The 18,742-nt window shown below is 44.2% G+C and overlaps 1 protein-coding gene across 2 annotated transcripts in view; it reads right to left on the bottom strand.

The window, feature by feature from the left end:
- The window catches only part of SLC23A2 (solute carrier family 23 member 2), a 121,145-nt gene extending 115,121 nt beyond the window's left edge, over window positions 1-6,024 (bottom strand). For both annotated transcript variants that reach the window (XM_090286075.1, XM_090286077.1), the window contains exon 1: window positions 5,928-6,024. The gene's annotated coding sequence lies outside the window, so the exon portion shown is untranslated. The remainder of the gene's footprint in view (window positions 1-5,927) is intronic.
- Between the last annotated feature and the right edge of the window lie 12,718 nt (window positions 6,025-18,742).

Raw genomic sequence — 18,742 nt, 5'->3', positions numbered from 1 at the left:
ATAACAAATATTTTAGGCTGGCAGGTCAAATGATCTCTTGAATGAGCATGGCTGTGTTCCAATAAAACTTGATTTACAATAACAGGTGCTGGGAGCTCTTTCTCAACAGCAGCATCCTTATCACCTGGGAACTAGTTAGAAATGCAAATTACCAGGCCCCACCCCAGACCTGAATAAGAAACACTCTTTTGAGATCTATCCTGTTAGGCAAGGAAGAGGCTGTACCCCCTGCTGGGTGATTTGCCTTTGGAGACAGAAAAGGATTTGAGCCAGCAATGCAAAGGAGACAAGGAAGCCAAACCACATTTGAGGCTGAAATCCCAACTACAGAGAGATGTGTGAGAAACTGAGTTTCCAGCAGTGCTTTCCATCAGAAATGGGGAATAGACCAGCCAAAGAGTCCTAACGGCAAGACCTCTGTGAAGTGATAGTCCAGAATGAACAAGTGAAGGTAGGCTGAATTAAAGCTGGTGATGTGTGTGTTTGCCTGAACAAGGAAAGCCACCTCAAAGAAAGATGATGTTTTCACATGAAAGGTGAATGAGTTGGGGAGGAAGACTGTGGAAGGCTCCTACAGGCACAAATGGGCGAACTAAATAAAGGAACAAAGCACTCCAGCTAGGGTGCAGAGAGGCAAACACTGTAACCAGGAATGAACAACACATGGGATAAGAGGAGGGCAGGAGAAAGAAGGGTCCTGCTCTCCTTCAGCCCTCAGCCTCCTAGCTGCCCTGGAGAATTTTCTACAACCCACATCTTAACAAGTCACAACTCCCCTCAAGAAACCTTTCTGTGGCCTTCCAGACAAAATGCAAGCCCCACAATAGAGTGTCAAAGGACCTTCACGCTCTGTATACCCTGCCCGCTCACCACATCCTCAGCCTCCCTCCTCCAAGCATCCTGATACAATCATCTCTCACGTGCCTCGCCACTTGTGCTCAGGCCGTTCCTTCCGCCTGGAATTCCATTCCCACTTTCCCCAGCCCAACTTCGCCCTCCAATCCCAAGTCTTTGAAAAGCATCCTAGAACACAAAGGCACAGAGAGCACCATTGAAGTCTAACTTGGAGCTTGACAAGGAGACCAGCCTGGGGTCAAATTCTGACTCTGCCACTTGGTGGCACTATGACCTAGGGCAAGGGGCCGCCCTCTCACCAAACCTCAGCATCCCCAGCTGTAAAATGGGCATACATAGTAATAATCACAGAGCTGCTGTGAGTAAAGGACTAAAGTGAACACAAGAAGTGCCAACAGAGCACTTGGCAGCCACCTAATAATGCTAGCTTCTCTGCCCTCTTCTATGCCAACAAGAGCTTAAAAACCCAGACTAGACCTGGGAATGGCATTCTATCATTGAGGGTCCCATGGATTACTGGAGCATTAAAAGCATAATTCAAGACCCAGGAGTTAACTTAGAGAAGTTAACAAAGTTCTCTTCCTTCACTAATAAAATACAGACCAGAATCACACTGCCTGCCAGTTGTTAGGACAAATGATCATGACCTCAACTGCCCAGCACATAACTGATGCCCATTGGGGCCATCATTATTGCATTGGCCCTATTTGTCTAGTCTTTTTAGGTCCCCTGTATTGCCTGGAAAGGCTCCTAGGGAGAAAAACTGCATCTTTTAAACTGATCTCACATTCAACTTAGAAGGCTTAGGGATTCAACTCTGTAAGGTCCACATACATATGAAATAGAGGTGGCCTTCCAGTTGGATGAGCCTTTACCAGGCGCTCACTGAGATGCCCCAGGACAACTGAAACAAGAAAGCCTGAGAGATCAGCTGCTTTGGGAGAGACCTATGGAAAGAGCCCATGAATGAAGAACGCTTTCCTGACCACTGACCAGAGAAAGCCATGGTTTGGGGTGGCCAGGCAAGCAGAGCTCCCTCCGCACTGAAGAACTCATTGAGGCTGCAGAGAGAAAACAACGAATAAGGAAAAATTTGAGTCAAAATGATGGCAGATAGAAAGAGGCTATGAGCTACAATCTAAAGTTGATGAAAAGTTCATGGCAGTGAGAACACTAAATAGGATCCTCTATGAAATTATACAGTGTTCACTATTGCATTCATTACACTTAAATATTTAGATATTTCTTTATAGAGTATATATGCAAATCATGTCTACCACACTTCTGGGATTTAGGAACTTGTCAAGGATCATTTTTGATAAATCCAGATTTTTGCTTTTTGTGTTATCGTTAGATTCTAGGCCTGCAAAACATGTAACATCACTAAATAGTACAAGACATGGTTAACGAACAAATGAGTAGGTAGAACTCTCCATGGAGTAAATTTTTACAGAGGACCTTCGAAGACACACTTAGACTTGCCTGAGCTCAGAGGCAAAAATTAAGACAAAGGACAATGAGGCATTCCCAAGAAGAGTTATATTTCCATGGAAAAGGACCTCCCCAACACATCAGCCCCCTCTTTTACCACTGCATTTGGGTGTGTCGGTTTGGTGTGACAACTTAACAAGCCCTAAAACTGCTCCACAGACATCTGAGCTAATGGCTGCTTTTGTTCTGGATGCTCGGGTCAGAAACCTTGGCATTGTCCTCACACACTTTCTCATCCCTTGGATCTGGTCCATCAGCAATCTCCTCAGACCCACCTCAGAAGATCACTTATTACTACCTCTCCATCCTCGATCCTCAATCTCCCCAGTTTGACTCACCACTCCCAGCCCTACACTAGCTGGTAGTCTGCCTGCTCTAGCCTGCCCTCCCAGTCCTCAGTCTGTTCTCCCACAGCAACAATCGTCACGTCCCTGTTAAAAGCTAAGTCAGTGCATGTCACTCTAACTCCAAAACCCTCCAATGGCTCCCAGCCCCCTAAGTAAAATCTACAGGCCTTTACCATGTGTCACATGGCATTATATAATCCAACTCCGTCTCTCTGACCTCAAAAATAAATGCTGTCTTCCTCCTGCCTCAGGGCCTTTGCATTTGCTGTTTCCTCACAGGAAATGCTCTTCCCCTAGCAATAACTCACTTCCTCCATGTCTTCACTCAAGAATGACTCAGGCCTTCCCAGCCTACCCTTCCTAAAAGTTCATCTCCCATCCCAACACTTAATACCACCAATCCTGCCAGATTCTGCTTCAGAACACAAAGTGTCATTGTCTGCCTCTCCACCAGCGTGTGAGCTCTATGTGGGCAAGGAATCTCCATGCAGCATCTGGAGCACCAAAAACATTGCCAGTCACACAGGAGCCTCTGAATAAATGCATTAAATGTGTAAAAGGCCTGTGAAAAGTACTGGAGAGCCAACAATCTAGAACCTGTGACAAAGTTATAGGCTAGAAATAGCAAAACCAGGGAGAAAATGAAGAGCGTGCCATAAAGCACACAAAGGGCTAGTTTAAAACCCATGTAGTAATGCACAGCTTAACCTGGAGCAGGAATGTTTTCTAGCATTTCTAGCAAAAGAATAAAAGAAAGCCAAGACATGTGGTCCTTGGAGGAGAGAGAATGACTGGAAGAACAGCAGGGAGTGAAAATGAATTAATGAGGTTATCCGGCTTTGGGATTAGCCTGTCGGGCGTTTTATAGGCAAGGCCTGGAAACAGGTCACGAAGAACTGTAAAATGTTTCAATTTTAAAAGCCTAAAAGGATGAAATAAAAATACTTGTTCTTAAAAAGCTTTCACTTACAAAGTACAAAGCACTATATAATTGCAAATTATAACTGTTGACTTTTAATTCCCTTAACCAAAATGGGAAAACTCCTTGAGCCACCAGTGGCACCAGAAATTAGTCCCTAAATAGATCCCAGGTTTGTCTAAAGAAGATGGCAACAGCCAACTCAGGATTTCTAAAATCCAACAAACTAGACCATAAGCTCCTTGAGGGCATAAGACTTGGTTTTATCAACAATGATTTGATCAACAGCACCTGGCACCAAATTAGTGTACAGACTGATGGAAGGCTACATGAGCTTACTCCTGGGCCATCTAACTCATTTCTGCAATACTAAGAGCCCACTAGACTTTGCTACACAAACAGGGTAAGGTACATAGTCTGAAACCTGGCAAAACACTCTCCAGTATTCCAGCCAGGTACTTTCATGAAAATTTTTGAAACATCTTAACAGACATTAAACCTCAGCTTAGCCCTGGCTGGTGTGGCTCAGTGGCCAGGTCTCCAGCTGGGGGCACAGGAGAGGCAACCACACATCGATGTTTCTCTCCCTCTCTTTCTCCCTCCCTTCCCCTCTCTCTAAAAATAAATAAAATCTTAAAGAAAAAAAAAAACCAAATTACCTGTGTCACAGTCAGAAAACACAATGCCACTGAACCATCTAAAATAAAAAGAAACTGTCACTATGAAAAGTTCTTAAAAAAAAAAAAAAAATCACTCCCCACTCCAAGCAAAGAAACCAAAAGAAAACTGCCCTAGGATTCAGAGAAAAGAAGCCATCTTGGCAGAGGAAACAGTCTACAAAGCAGATAGCGCCTGCTCAGGCTGTCAGGTGAAAGAGGTAGCTGGCTGGACACACCCACTTGCCTCCTTTAACTAGCAGGTGTGCCTTGAGGGCTTACACTGTGCATGTCCTCTGATGGCCTTTTAACAGGTCAGTGCCCCAAAGCTATTAAATTCTGGATGACTGGAAAGACACCAGTAGTGATAGGTTCACAAGTGACCCTGGTAGTCTACCATAACCCAGTACAGGAATTCTGAGCTGAAAGGCCCTTTCATAAAATCTCACCAGAATCAAACACCTTCAGGGGCCAGGCAGGCAAAGTCAAGTGAGAAGGTGAAGGGCAGGTGCAGACAACTGGAAATGGTGAGGCCACCTGCCTAACAGCATTCAAAAGCAAAAACAAAATAAAAATGCTCCAGACACTCCAGGTTCTAGCCTGCGGCTTTAAAGAGGAAGAAACCGGCGGAAGGAGGTCACATGGCCAACTAATGACAGCTCAAAGCAGACTGTCTCGGGACTCCCGGTCCCCACTCCTCGCACATCCCCTGCCTTCTCGGCACTGGATGACCCACATGTCAGCAGAAACAGCCTCTACCCTCCCGGTCTCCCGGCACTGCCACAGTAAAAGTAGCAGCTAATTGCTCACAACACAGAACCCAGAAATCCCTTACGAGTGACTTTCTTCCACCTGCAGTTGCCCTCATTTACCCTTTGCCCTGATAATCAAGAATTCCCCATCAGTCATGCTTAAAACCCCCCGCTGGCCCAGTTCCTGTCAGCTATCCATCCAAGGGGACATATAAAGTCAAAGGAAGGAGAAAATCCTGCGCCCTAAAGTAGTCACACTCGAAAATGTCAGTTTCTCTTCCCAGCACGGTGGCAGCAAGGGGAACCCGTGACCCACCGGGGACAGGCCAAAGGGAAAGGACCTGGGGTCGGGGCAGCTGCTTCTAAAATTACTTGGCGCAGCCTTTGTAAAGGAGAAGAAAGCAAAAATGAAAAAGGCGGCACCCTGTAACCCCCGCCGTTCGCCGCCCCTGTGGATGGCCTTGAATTCCGGGGGCGGGAGGAGGGCCGGCGGGACCTCACACACATCCTGCGGAGGAGCGAGGGGAAAGCGACCCCAGGACGCGCGGGCCGCGGGCCGGGGAAAAGGAGGAGGAGGCGGCGGCGGCGGCCAGCCCAGTCCCGGGGGGACCCCACTTGCTTCCCCGCGACGCGGCCTGAGGGCCCGAGAGCGCTGCGGCTCCCGCGGCGGGCAGCAATGAGCGTCCAGGGGCCCGGGCGGGCCCGGCGGGGGCTAGAGGTCGCCAGACATCCACGGGCCCCACAGCGACGAGCCCGGGTTGGGGCGCGCAGGCCGCGCCGCGGGGCCGGTGACAGCGCGCGGGGGCCGTGCCAGGCCGGCCTCGTGGACTCAGCTGGCACCTCGCGGCCCGGCCCGGCAAGCGCAACCCTGCGGGCTGCGCGAGGGGTGCGGCGGCCGTGCTCTCACCTGGCTGCGGCTCGCTGCGTTCGCGTCCTGCCACTGCGCCTCCGCGACGCAGTGCCCGCCGCAGACGCCGCCGCTTCTGCCTCTGGTCCCCGCGACAGCCGCCTGCAAAATGGCGCCGCGGAGGGGCGGGCCGGGGGCGGGGAGCCGCGAAGCCGCCCGCCCCCGCGCCGGCCTGGGGCCCACCTCCTCCCCGCCCCGGACCCCAGCCCTCCGGCCTCCCCACGAAGGAAGAGGCTTCCCCCTCAGCCTGGAACGCGCCGCCAGGCGTCCCAGATCTATCGTCCCCACTCCCCCCTGCCGGGTTCTCTGCGCGCCCCCCACGTTTCCTTTATTTCCCTCCCTTGCATGGAAGTTGCCCCCCTCTTCTCGTCCCTTACCATCACACCTGCTTAGGGGACCCACCTGGGATGCAGAGCGCTTTCCCCGAAGTCTGCCCCTCCTGGAGTCCCCTTTTTGCCCTGCCTGACACTGAGCTCTGTCAGCGCTCGGTGAAGATAATCAAGCAGTTTGCGGGGCACTGGGCTTAGTGGGTTGGGTATTTTAAGGCAATTTCACCTTTTCTCCAGTTAGGCCACCAAGTTTTTTAGCTTACTGGCGAAGAGATCCTTGTTACATTATGCAGACACGGTCATGTTGAACGAGGGGCCTCAGACTCGAACGCCCTGGGGACCTTGTTCAAATGCGGGTTCTCCTTCAGTGCGGGTTCTGGGGTGCAGCCGGAGATGCTGCGTTTCTAAAATACCCAGGTGATGCCGGTGGGAGAGGGCCGCTGAGAGGAAAGGCTGCAGGGTTATTAGGAGCCCAGACCTGTAGCGCGTCGCAGCCTCACCAAGAGCGTTTCCTTAAGATGCAAACGACTCGGCCCATCCCCAGATCTGCAGAGGCGGAGGTCTGGAACAAGGCTCCAAAATTTGCATTCCCCGGTGATGCAAATACTGCGGCTCTCTGGGGATCACACTTAGCGAGACACTATGGAACACTATTTGAAGACAGAGCGCCCATTCCCCAAAAAAACACTAATAATTAGCACTCTCAGCACCTTCCATCTTGAAACTACTGTGTGGTTGCTATTGCAACCCAATGATAACTGACGAGTTCCCAGGCAACTCTTGAGAGAGCTGAAGAATTATGGACGGTGTCTGACCTCACATGGGGAGGAGCAGATTTTATCATCGGAGTTTTCTGTCAGTTATACAGTATGAGAATTCCATGTTACAGATGTCACACATCTCAGTGTTTGCGTGTGACCAGTAATTGTGGGAATTGTATAAAATAGGGAAGTGTAGGTCTGTGTCTTTGAGAATCAATACCATGTCATCCCATTTACCTCTTAATGACATGTATTAATTAGTAAAATTTGAGAGTTGGCTTGCCCTCACTGTTGTGGCTCAGTGGGCTAGGCATCCTCCTGCTAAATGAAAGGTTGCTGGTGGGAATCCAGGTCAGGGCATGTGCCTGGGTTGCAAGCCAGGTTCCCATTTGGGGGCATGCAAGTGGTGACCAATTGATGTTTCTCTCACATTAAATGTTTCCCTCTCTTTCTCCCTCCCTTCCCCTCTCTCTAAAAGCAAATAAAAAATTTTTTTTAAACATATGAGAGTTAGCTAGTAAAATTCAATCAACCCTGGAAGGCCAGGTGTTTTGATCCCCATTGAAAATAGACACTTTAAGAGATGCAGATTCCATGACCAGCACCTAGAGAAAAATTCACAGTGCCATGTAGAACATCTAACATGTGTCCTGCTCAGCCAGCGGAGGGACAGAAGATGGGAGGTAACAGTTGCATATTCAGTGTCTCCTTCTCCCTGCATAGGTGTTAGAGACTTTTTAAGAAAAAGAAAGAAAGAAAGAAAAGAAAGGGAGAAAGAGAGAAAGAGAAAAAGAAAGAAGAAAGGAAAAGAGCAAGAGGAAAAAAGAAAGAAAAGAAGGAAGAGAAAGAAAGAAGAAAGGAAGGAAGGAGGAAAGAGGGAAGAAGGAAGGAAGGAAGGAAGGAAGGAAGGAAGGAAGGAAGGAAGGAAGGAAGGAAGGAAGGAAAAGAAAGAAAAGAAAATGCCATTGTCCCAGCTCCCAGCCTCTGGCCTTCATGCCTCTCTTCCTTCTCCCTCCTCTCCATTACTATCTGCTTTCTCAGACGTCAATAGTGACCTTCTAACTGCCAAATCCAATTGCCTTTTTAAGGTCCTTTTCTTCTCTGATGGCTCTGTAACATTCCATTGACTTCTGCCTCCTTTATTTTATTTTTTTTAAGAATTTTTAAAATTTATTTTTAGAGAGAGAGGAAGGAGAAAGAGAGGGCAAGAAACATCGATGTGAGAAACATTGACCAGATGCACCCTGACCAGGGACCAAAGCTGCAACCCAGGCATTTGCCCTGACTGGGAATTGAACCTGAAACTTTTCACTTTTCAAGAAGATGCTCAACCAACTGAGCCACACTAGTCAGGGCAACTCCTCCCTCCTTCTTGAAACTCTTTCCTAGTGACATCACTGGGTCTTGTTTACTGTCCTGTACTTCCCCCACTTTCCTCTCAGAGATGTTTGAGCTGCCTGTGCTCACCTCCAGAAATGTTAGTTTTCCTTATCTCCTTTCTTCCCATCTTTTCCCCTCCTCTCTCCTTCTCAGACTCCCACTGAAAGTCAGCCATCTCCTCATGGTTCCCCAGTCTCTCTCTCTCTCTCAACTCCTAGACACACATTTCCAATTGTCCCCTAGACAAACTCCTCTGGATAGTACTCAAGAATTTTCAATACGTCATCTCCACTACTCAACTCATTATTCTCCTCCCACTGACTTGTTTCTTACCTGGAGTCTCTCATTTTGCCACCAGAAACTTTGAGGTCATCTTTGACTGCTTGTCCCTTAGCCCCCAAGTCCAGTCTGTCACCTATGATCAATTAGAGCAAGGAAGTTTGTCTGAAATTCTCTTCTCTACATTCACTATCCCAGACTCTTACTTGCTCTTCATTGGACTGTTGAAAAAGCTTCTCTCTGGCCTCTTGGCCTCAAGAATTATCTCCCAAAGCCATTCTTGTTATCTTCCCAAAACATAGAACTGACCACCTCATACCCCTTCTGAAAAGCCTTCAGGACCTCCCAGTCTACCCAATAATGCGATAAAAGGAAACAGAACATGGGTTATTTCTCAGGACTGCTATTCCCTTCACCATCTAGTCTCCAGCTGCTTCTTTTTGTTTCTGGACAAAATATTACTTTTTATGGTGTCAGGGACTGACCCTGGCTTCAACCTTGCCTGCAAGGTTGTAATACTTAAATGAGAGATCATTTATATAAAATGCCTGGTCAGTGCTTGAATATGTAAGTGTTTGCCCTGGCTGGGTTGCTCAGTTGGTGGGAGTGTTGTCCCATACACCAAAAGGTGGTAGTTTGCTTCCCTCCACCACCACCAGTCAGGGCACACACCTAGGTTAAGTGTTCCATCCCCCGTCAGAGTGAGTGCAGGAGGTGACCAATCAATGGTTCTCTCTCACATCAATGTTTTTCTTCTCTCTTTTCATTCCTCTCTTTCTAAAAATCAATAAATATATCCTCGGGTGAGGATTAAAAAATAAAGAAGAATATGTAATTGTTCAATCAATAGTCTTACTTTTATGTACTTACTTTATCACCATCAATTCAAAAAGTACAAGAAGATTTTCCTATCTGTTTTCTTTTCCTTTTATATCCTATTCATGTTTCTTCTCTATTGCAGCTGATATAAATAGGGTTTTTTTCCTCCTCTCCTTCACTGCTCTAACCTACGTCAGCAGGATATATTAAGATCATTTCATGACCTGGATAACTTGATTGAAATTTCTGTCATTTCCAGGCCATGTTATTTTTGAGAAGTAATTGTAGCTTGCGGCTACTCCATCTTCACACAGTGCTGTTCTTTACAATATGTATTTCCAGTATCTCTCTGGAGTCTAGAACTGAGGTCTGCAAACTTTTTTTGTGAAGAGCCCAGATTGTGAATATTTTAGGCTTTTGGGGCCAAGAGACAAAATCAAGGACAATATATAGGTACTTAAATAATTAGATTAAACAAATTTCCACAAATTTATATCAATGAAATTCAAAATATTATAACAATTGAGTGTAATATTTTTGTAATACAGGGCCACTAATTTTTAAAAAATGGAATTGGGTGGGGATAAGATTTTGCTTAATTGGAGTTCAAAGTTAGTGTCTCTTATCATCAAATTGATTGCAAATGTTCACCTGTTAAAACCATCCTTAGCCTTTACCAGAACAGACTGTGGGCCAGAGTTTGCCGACCCTGGATCTAAACCATAATAACTCCTCTCACTTTGGGTTGTCTCTTCAGCGTAATAGAGGACCAACATAATTTTTAATAGATCCTTAATGACAGAAGAAAGCAAAATGATGCTATCTTAAGGTCATTCTTTGGAGAAAGTGCTTGGAACGAAGTTAAAGAGCTTCATCCACATACCATCTCTTGGTATTAAGGAAGGTGCCACTTTCTAATAGAATGATATAATATCTGGTCATTTGTGACAGGCTTCTTTCACTTAGCATTATGTTTTTAAGACTCAATCATGTTGTAGCATGTATCAGTATTACATTCCTTTTTTTATTGTGGTAAAATATACCTACATAAAATTTACCATTTTAACCATTTTAAAAACTACGTTTTATTTATTTATTTTTAGAAAGAGGGGAAGGGAGAGAGAACTGCAGGGAGAGAAACATGAATGTGTGGTTGCCTTTTGCACACCCCCAATGGGGAGCCTGGCCTGCAACCCAGGCATGTGCCCTGACTGGAAATCAAACCAGTGACACTTTGATTCACAGGCCGGTATTCAATCCACTGAGCTACACCAGCCAAGGCTCTATTTTAACCATTTTTAAGTGTACAATTTAGTGACTTTGCCTACCCCCTTACCCCCCAAATAACTTCAAATTCCCTATATATTCATTTCTGCCTACTTGCTTCCTGCTTGCTGGAGACCATCCATGAGAGGCGCATTCCCTCCGCACCATCTGCCTTTTCCACAGTCTTTTGGACTGAAGATCCCTCTGTGACCTCCTTCCCTTGACTTCTCTTCCTCCATTTTCTTCCTCTCACCACACCTTTCTGAAAAATGTATCCCCCTCCTGCCTCAGCTCTTGCACCTGTCTTCCGTTCTCAGCTCTGCTTCTCTCTCTGTCTCTTCCTAACCCTCCTCTCTACCCCGTGGCCATCTGGCTTCTGTCCCTGTCTGCCTCTGAAACTGCCTAGGTATATTAGCATTATGCACAACCCAGGGGATTTTTTCTGTAGCATCTTACTGGAACTTCCTGGAGGCATTTGGCACAGCTGATGCTGTATTTTCTTGGGAAAGGCTCTCCTCCCTTGGCTTTGTGGCTGCGTTTCCCACTAGTTCCTCTACTTCTCTGACGCTGTTTTTTCTGTCTCCTTCTCAGTCCTCTTCCTCGTGCCCCCTTCAAACCCAGGTGTTGGGGGCGGAGAGAGTATGGCTGTGTCCATTCCCCTCAAAGCCCTTCAGGGTCTTCACTGTTCCTTCCTCCCGATCACGCTAACCTTTTCTCTGGATCATTCTTACCCATCCTTGACATCTCCCCTTGGCCTCTCCTGGAAACCTCTGCTAAAGTCCTAGGCTGGTGTGGGTGTATCCTGGGTACTTTCTAGCATTTAGAATGAAACAACAGTGGTACCTCAGTACTCATTGTTAATTCCTTCTGGAACTCTTGACGAGTGCTGAAACTGAGAGTACCGAGTCCTGGGTACAGAGTACCGAACAAGTGACGAGTGAAGCATTTTCTCCTGTGGGGCGGCATCATGACTCATACAAGTTCTAACAAGTGCAGCAAGTCCCCAGCAAGCACCAAGTGCTGAGACATTTTTTTCTCTTATCAAAATGTAACAACTACAGGGTTTGACGCGTTCTGAAGCTGAGGAGTACTGAGATATGACTGTATATTGAGACTGTTTGTTTCTCTGTCTCAATTTCCTGCCTCACTAATTGTCAACTCCTCCAGGGCAGAGATCTTGACTGATGCGCTCTTCACATACTGCCTGCCACATAGTAAATGCTTAATAAAAATTCAATTTAATAATTTTAGCTGTTGGACTAAACCAACATGGCCTGACCACGAATGGAGGGTGAGATGAGAAGGAAAAGAAAGACGCAGAATTAACGCCCAAGTTCCTGGAAAATTGGAAGCATAGTTTAGAGGCAAAACACAAAAGGCCTCAAATGCCAGAGTACAGAAATTGGGCTTTATTCAATAAAGGAGCCATTTCAACCTAAAACGTCATGGACACACTTAGTCTTTGGATAAAAAAAGAAAAAATGCATCAGTAACTATACAAACTAGAAAAGAGGCAAAACTAATCCCAGCTATTGGAATTCAAGATGCAGTGACCATGTGGGGGGATATGACTAAGGAGAGGCCCTTGGAATCTTCTGAGGAGCTGGTCATATTCTATGCCTTGATCTGGGTGCTAAGCACCTGGGCATATTTACTTTGTGAGATTTCATTAATATGCACACTTATGATACGTGCATGTTTCTATATGTACAGCAGTCTGTCTCTATATCGCGGTTCACTTATCGTGGCCTCACTGTATCGCGGGATTTTTAAATATATTATATTTAATTATTTATCACGGATTTTTCACTATCTCACGGGATTTTGCGGTACTGTATACGTATGTTGTTAAAGTTACGTAGGTTTAAGAGTGTAGAATATCTTTAAGAACATAAGTAGTGTTTATAAAAGTGTGGAAAAGGTTAATAAGGGACTGGGAACGGTTTATAAGTGGGTGGGGAGGGTTTATAAAGCCTTAAAATATATATAAATACTAAAATAAATGTAAGGTTCCTACTTCACGGATTTTACCTGTCACGGGGTGGGGGCGTCTAGAACGTAATACCTGCGATAAGTGAGGGAATACTGTATACTACAAAATAATTTTATTAAGTAAATGCAAATAGACTTAGAAAAAATCCAATGAACAAATTTATATTTATTAAACTGGGTGCTCCCTGTTTTATTTATTTATTTTTTTATTGAGAGGGAAAGGTTGGGAAAGGGGGAGAGAGCAAGAGAGAGAGAGAGAGACATTGATTTGTTGTTCCACTTGTGGATTCGTTGGTTGATTATTGTATATACACTGACAGGGAATCAAACCCACAACCTTGGCATATCTGAACAATGCTTTTAATCAACTGAGCAATCTAGTCAAGGTGGGTGCTCCTTGTTTTTGTTTTTTAAGATTTTATTTATTTATTTTTAGAGAAGGGGGACAGAAGGAAGAAAGAGAGGGAGAGAAACAACAATGTGTGGTTTTCTCTTGCACACTCCCAACTGGGGACCTGGCCCACAACCCAGGCATGTGCCCGAACTGGGAATCGAACCAGAGACCCTTTGGTTCACAGGTCAGCGCTCATTCTACCGAGCCACACCAGCCAGGGTTTTAAATGATATGGCATATCTCCAGAAGTGGGGTAAAGGCCCTGGGACAGAAGATCAGGCCCAGGAAGGTGAACTGGTCCAAGTAATTGTCTCCAGGAAAGTGCACTTTAGGAAACAGAGATGTATATGTATAAACCGCAGAATGTGCATGTTTAATTTTGAATATTCTTTTGGTCCTAGAACAATGTGTCATACAGCTCATGCAGCCTTGGAGGCAAAGCATAGGGTACCCTGCCCCATCTCTGTCTTGCTGGGTGACCTTGGAGAAATCATTTTCATTTAACCAACCTTCAGGTAGGTCTCCTAACATGCAAACTCAGGATAATTCTGTCTGCCGCATCTACCACTTAGGTGGGTCTGAGGATCAAATGATACAATTACTGTGAACGTGCTTTCTGCAAATGTTTTCATAGTGCTTTACAAATACAAGGTATCAGTATAGAGGCCCAGTCTAGTTGTAGGACTAAGCCCGCAATTTGTTTTAAGCTATAATATCACGTACTCCGTCTTCCCCTAGACTATGTTTGTACTCTGTCTGTATTAACTTTCATTTTCTTTGTTTTTGATAAGATCTCCAGTTATGTAAGGTCACTTGGAATTCAGGTCTTTGGGCCCAGATTGTTGGTTGCACCACTCACTCCTCCAATGTCAACATAGCCACTCTTCACCGGCCATGTGCTACCTGGTCGGCAAAGGTGTAGACACCAATGACAAAATGATGGATAAAAAACTCACCTCACCTGCCCCCATTGAGCTTGCATACCGGTTGGTATGCGGAAACAGAAGAGAAGTCATCACATACCCAGTATCTAACTAGGTTCCGGGTGCTCAGTGGAACTGTGTCCTAAGACATGAAATTGCATCCAGAAAATAAAAAAGAACGATTATTTTTCGGGTGTGGAGGAGGAACAAACTTTTCTCTACCCTCAAGGTTCTTCTGACTGATCTAATAATCAATAGACATGAAACATATTAGCAAGAGAAAATAACCAATTTTAATACACACATATGTATGGGAACCCTGCATACATGAGAAACTCAGAGACCCCATATGCAGGACAGGTTCAGAGACAGTAAGGGAACATGGATATGTAAGACATCCTGAACCAGGGGTAAGGTGAGGTGTCTTGGGGTCTTCAAAAGATCAATGCAGGATAATAAGAGCAGATGCTTTAGTTAATAAAAGTTTGTTCTGGCCCTGGCCAGGTAATTCAGTGGATTAGAGCATCGTTTGGATACACTGAGCTTGCTGGTTCGATCTCCCGTCAGGGCAACAGATCAATAGATCAATGTTTCTCTCTCACATTGATGTTTCTCTCCCTCTCTTCCTCCCTCCCTCCTCATCTCTCTAAAATCAATAAGCATTTCCTTGTGTGAGAATAAAAAATGGTGAAGGGATTGAGAAGTACAGATTGGTAGTTACAAAATCTTTATATTATAGGATATAAAGTATGGCATAGGAACTATAGTCAATGTTATTATAGTAACTATGTGTGGTGCCAGGCAGGTACTGGAAATATCAGGGGGAAACACTTTGTAAAGTATATGATTGTCTAACACCTATCCTGTTCACCTAAATTTAATACAAAATAATATTGAATGTAAAGTATAATTGAAAAAAAAGTTCATACTAGGGAAATCATTATAGATGCGTGCAAAGATTTATGGACATGAATGTCTATCACAATGTAGTTTGTAATAATAAAATATTGGAAATCTCCTATATGTTGAGTTTACAAAGAAATCATTAAATACATTTCAGCACAAATGCTATGTAGCTGTTTTATCTGATAATGTAGAAAAATATTAGCCCTGGCTGGTGTGGCTCAGTGGATTGAGCGCAAGCCTGTGAACTGAAAGGCTGCCTGTTTGATTCGTAGTCAGGGCACATGCCTGGGTATGGCCAGGTCACTGGTTGGGGGCATGCCAGAGGCAACCGATCAATGTTTCTCTCCCTCTCTTTGTCCCCTCCCTTCCCCTCTCTCAGAAAATAAATAAATAAAATCTAAAAAAAAAGAAAAAAGAAAAATATTAAATAACAGGAAAAAGTGCTCATGAAATCTAAGTCAAAAACAGATTGAAATGTACATAAGTTAGATTATTTTTGGCTGAAAATAAAGAATATCGGATTCTATTTATGTATAAGGAACAAAGTATATAAGGAGGTAAGAAAAATGTATTCTCTCTGCTAACAAGAAGCCCAGAGGTAAAGATGGCTTTAAGGTTTGATGACATATTTAATATCTCAAGATCTTTTCATCTTTCCATCCTATCTCTTCAACATATCAGCCTAAATACCCTCATGATTGCAAGATGGCTCCACAGGTCCAGTGTAGCATGCATTCAAGGGGATGCCGCAACGAAGAAGAGGGACTATGTGCTCCATGAATCTTTCTATGAGCAAGAAACTCTTTCCTAATGTCCATCATCAGAACTTCTCATCTCAGCTTGGCTGAAGCAAATGGGGTCCATGAGTCCATCTTGAACCAATCACTGATAAGGTGTGCCTGTGCTCTGAGTGGTTTACAGGTAGGTCAATATATTGGTCCCCAAAGCCCTCGAATAGGCTAAGTGGACCTGACGCCTGTTTCCTCCCCAAGCAGCAGCATCTATTTATCTAGATGAGCAGGGTGTGAAAAGATTGGGAAATAGCAGCTCAGACCCGTGGTTCTCAAAGGGTGATCCTTCTGCCATCAACATCACTTTGGGAATTTTTTTAAAAGAAAAATCTTTGGGCCCCACCCCAATTTTCTAACTTAGAAATTCTGGGGGTGGGGCCCAGGAATCTCTGTTTTAACTAACCCTCCAGGTGAATATACTGCTTGAAAACCATTAACTTAGACTACTGGGATTTACCCTTGAACTGGGAATACCTGAACTTTGGCACATGACTGGGGGAAGGCTGATGGACTGTCATAGTTAATATTGGGATTAGTTTTCTAGCATATCTTCCTAGTCTGAGAAGACTGAAAGCTAAAACTACATTTCCACCCATTAAAATGCTCATGTGAGCTTATAAATGAAACCTGAATCAGAAAGGAGAGGATAAGACTCCAAGAACACCAACTTATAGTATAAACATGGCACAGGGGCTGGGGTTCTGGAGGTGGCAGCTGTGGCAGCAGCTTCCTGGCTTGCAACATTATGACTGTGAGCATGGCAATAGAGCTCTTGGCATCAGAGTTTTCAGTGGGGTGTGATTCTGTGACTACTTCTTTTTTTTTATTGTGGTTTAAAAAAAAAAAAACCCACATAGCGTTACATTTATGACCTCAACCACTTTTTTTTATAGCTTTTAGATAGAGGGGAATGGAGGGAGAAAGAGAAGAGAAACATTGATGTGAGAGAGAAACATCAACCAGTTGATGTTAGTGATCAGCCAACTAAGCCACACCAGTCAGGGCAACCTCAACCACTTTTAAGTGTACAGTTTGTAGTGTTAAATATATTCACATTGTTGTACAACATATCTCTAGAACTTTCTCATGATGCAAAACTGCAACTCTATCCATTAAACACGAATTCCTCCTCCCCCAACCCTTGGCAAGTAACTTTCTATGTTCCTATGATTTCCACTACTTTAGAGGCTTCATATTAATGGAATCATACAGTAGTTTTCCTTTTGTGGCTGCCTTATTTCACTTAGCATAATGCCCTCAAGGTTCATCAATGTTGTAGCATGTGGCAAGATTTCCTTCTTTTTAAAGGCTGCATAATGTTTCATTGTTATGTATACATCACATTTTCTTATCTATTTACCTATCTATGAACATTGAGTTTTCCTCCACCCCTTAGCTATTGTGAATAATGCTGCAATGTACATGGTTGTGCAAACATTTCTTCAAGATCCTGCTCTGAATTCTTTTGGATGTATACCCAGAAGTGAGATTGCTGGATCATATAGTAATTCTATTTTTAATTTTTTGAGGAAACTCCATACTATTTTCCATAATGGCTGCACATTCTGACTTTTTTTTTAAAGGGTCAGGTAGTAAACATTTTAAGCTTAGTGGGATGTATGGTCTCTGTCACAACTATTTAGATCTGTGTTATAGTGTGAAAGCAGTCACAGGCAACATGTGAACAAATGGGTGTGGCTGTGGTCCATTAAAACTTTATTTATGTAAAAATTGATAGCAAGCCTGCTGGCAATAATTTACTCACCCCTAGGATAGACTGTGTTTCTTCAGGTGTGCCAATAATTCTGTGATTAAATAGCTTTCTTCTAGATTAGATTAGGTTGCCCACCACTAAGAATACTGAATAATAAAACCTGAATTAACTGGTGCTCTGTTAACGAGAAAGAGAGGAAATGACAGTTGAGTGGACAACCAGTGTAATTTCCTACAAAAGATAGTGTATACAGGAAAAGAAATAGTAGATGAGAGAGAAGATTGGAAGGGGATTGTCATAGCCAGCCTCCAAAATGGCCCCCAATGATCCTTACTGCCTTTTATTCACACCCTTGTGAATGGTTAATAGATAGGTCAATGCCTTACAGGATAGTTCCCTTCCACAATGAATAGAGCAGACCTGTGTAATCAACGAATATTGCAGAAATGCCAGTGTGTGACTTCCAAGGCTAGGTTATAAAAACTGTTGTATCTTGCATCTTGCTCTCTCTTGAATCACTTGCTTTGGGGCAAGCTAGCAGCCAGCCAAGTCTCAAGGAAGTCCTATGGAGAGGTTCATGTGGCAAGAAACTGAGGGCTCCTGCCAACAGATGATGTGAACACATCGTCTTGGAAGAGGATGCTTCAGTCTCAGTCAGACCTTCAGCTGACTGAAGGCTCCTGAGCCTGAACCACCCAGCTAAGCTGCTCTGGAATTCCTGACCTACCAGATTGAGTACATAAATGTTTATTGTTGTTTTAGGCCTCTACTTTTTGAGATTATTTGTTGTATGGCAATATGTAACTAACAGAATACAATAAAATACCAGTATAAATAGTAATTATTTATGAATGATAGGATTACAAGTGAGTCTTAGTATCTTTGTTGGATTTGAAGTTTTGACATTTTGGCAAAAAACATGTGCTTAAATCGTCACATTCCCCTTTTCTCTTTGGTCGATTCTTCCCACCTGCTTTTCCACAGCACTCAGGTTAGTGCCACACACCATGCTATGAGTTTTTTGTCTGATCTACACTGTGATGTCTCACTTGGTGTCAATCTTTTTCTTCTCCAGGCAATCCACAAGACTAATATATGCCTAGTTCATTCTCAAGCACCACAAAACTAAAGAAAGAGGTCAGACCTGAAAGCCTTGTATATCATTCTCTAAGACCCAATGTCTTTGAACAGACTTCCCAGAAACAGGTCTCAGGTAGGAAGGAAAGGCTCCCAGGAGAAACTAGTAAGAAAGAAGCAGCTC

This window comes from Furipterus horrens, unplaced genomic scaffold, assembly GCF_987537825.1.
Source record: "Furipterus horrens unplaced genomic scaffold, mFurHor1.1.pri manual_scaffold_8, whole genome shotgun sequence".
Taxonomy (NCBI): domain Eukaryota; kingdom Metazoa; phylum Chordata; class Mammalia; order Chiroptera; family Furipteridae; genus Furipterus; species Furipterus horrens.
The sequence above is the reverse complement of the archived record's forward strand: the minus strand, read 5'-3'. Positions and strand labels throughout refer to the sequence as shown.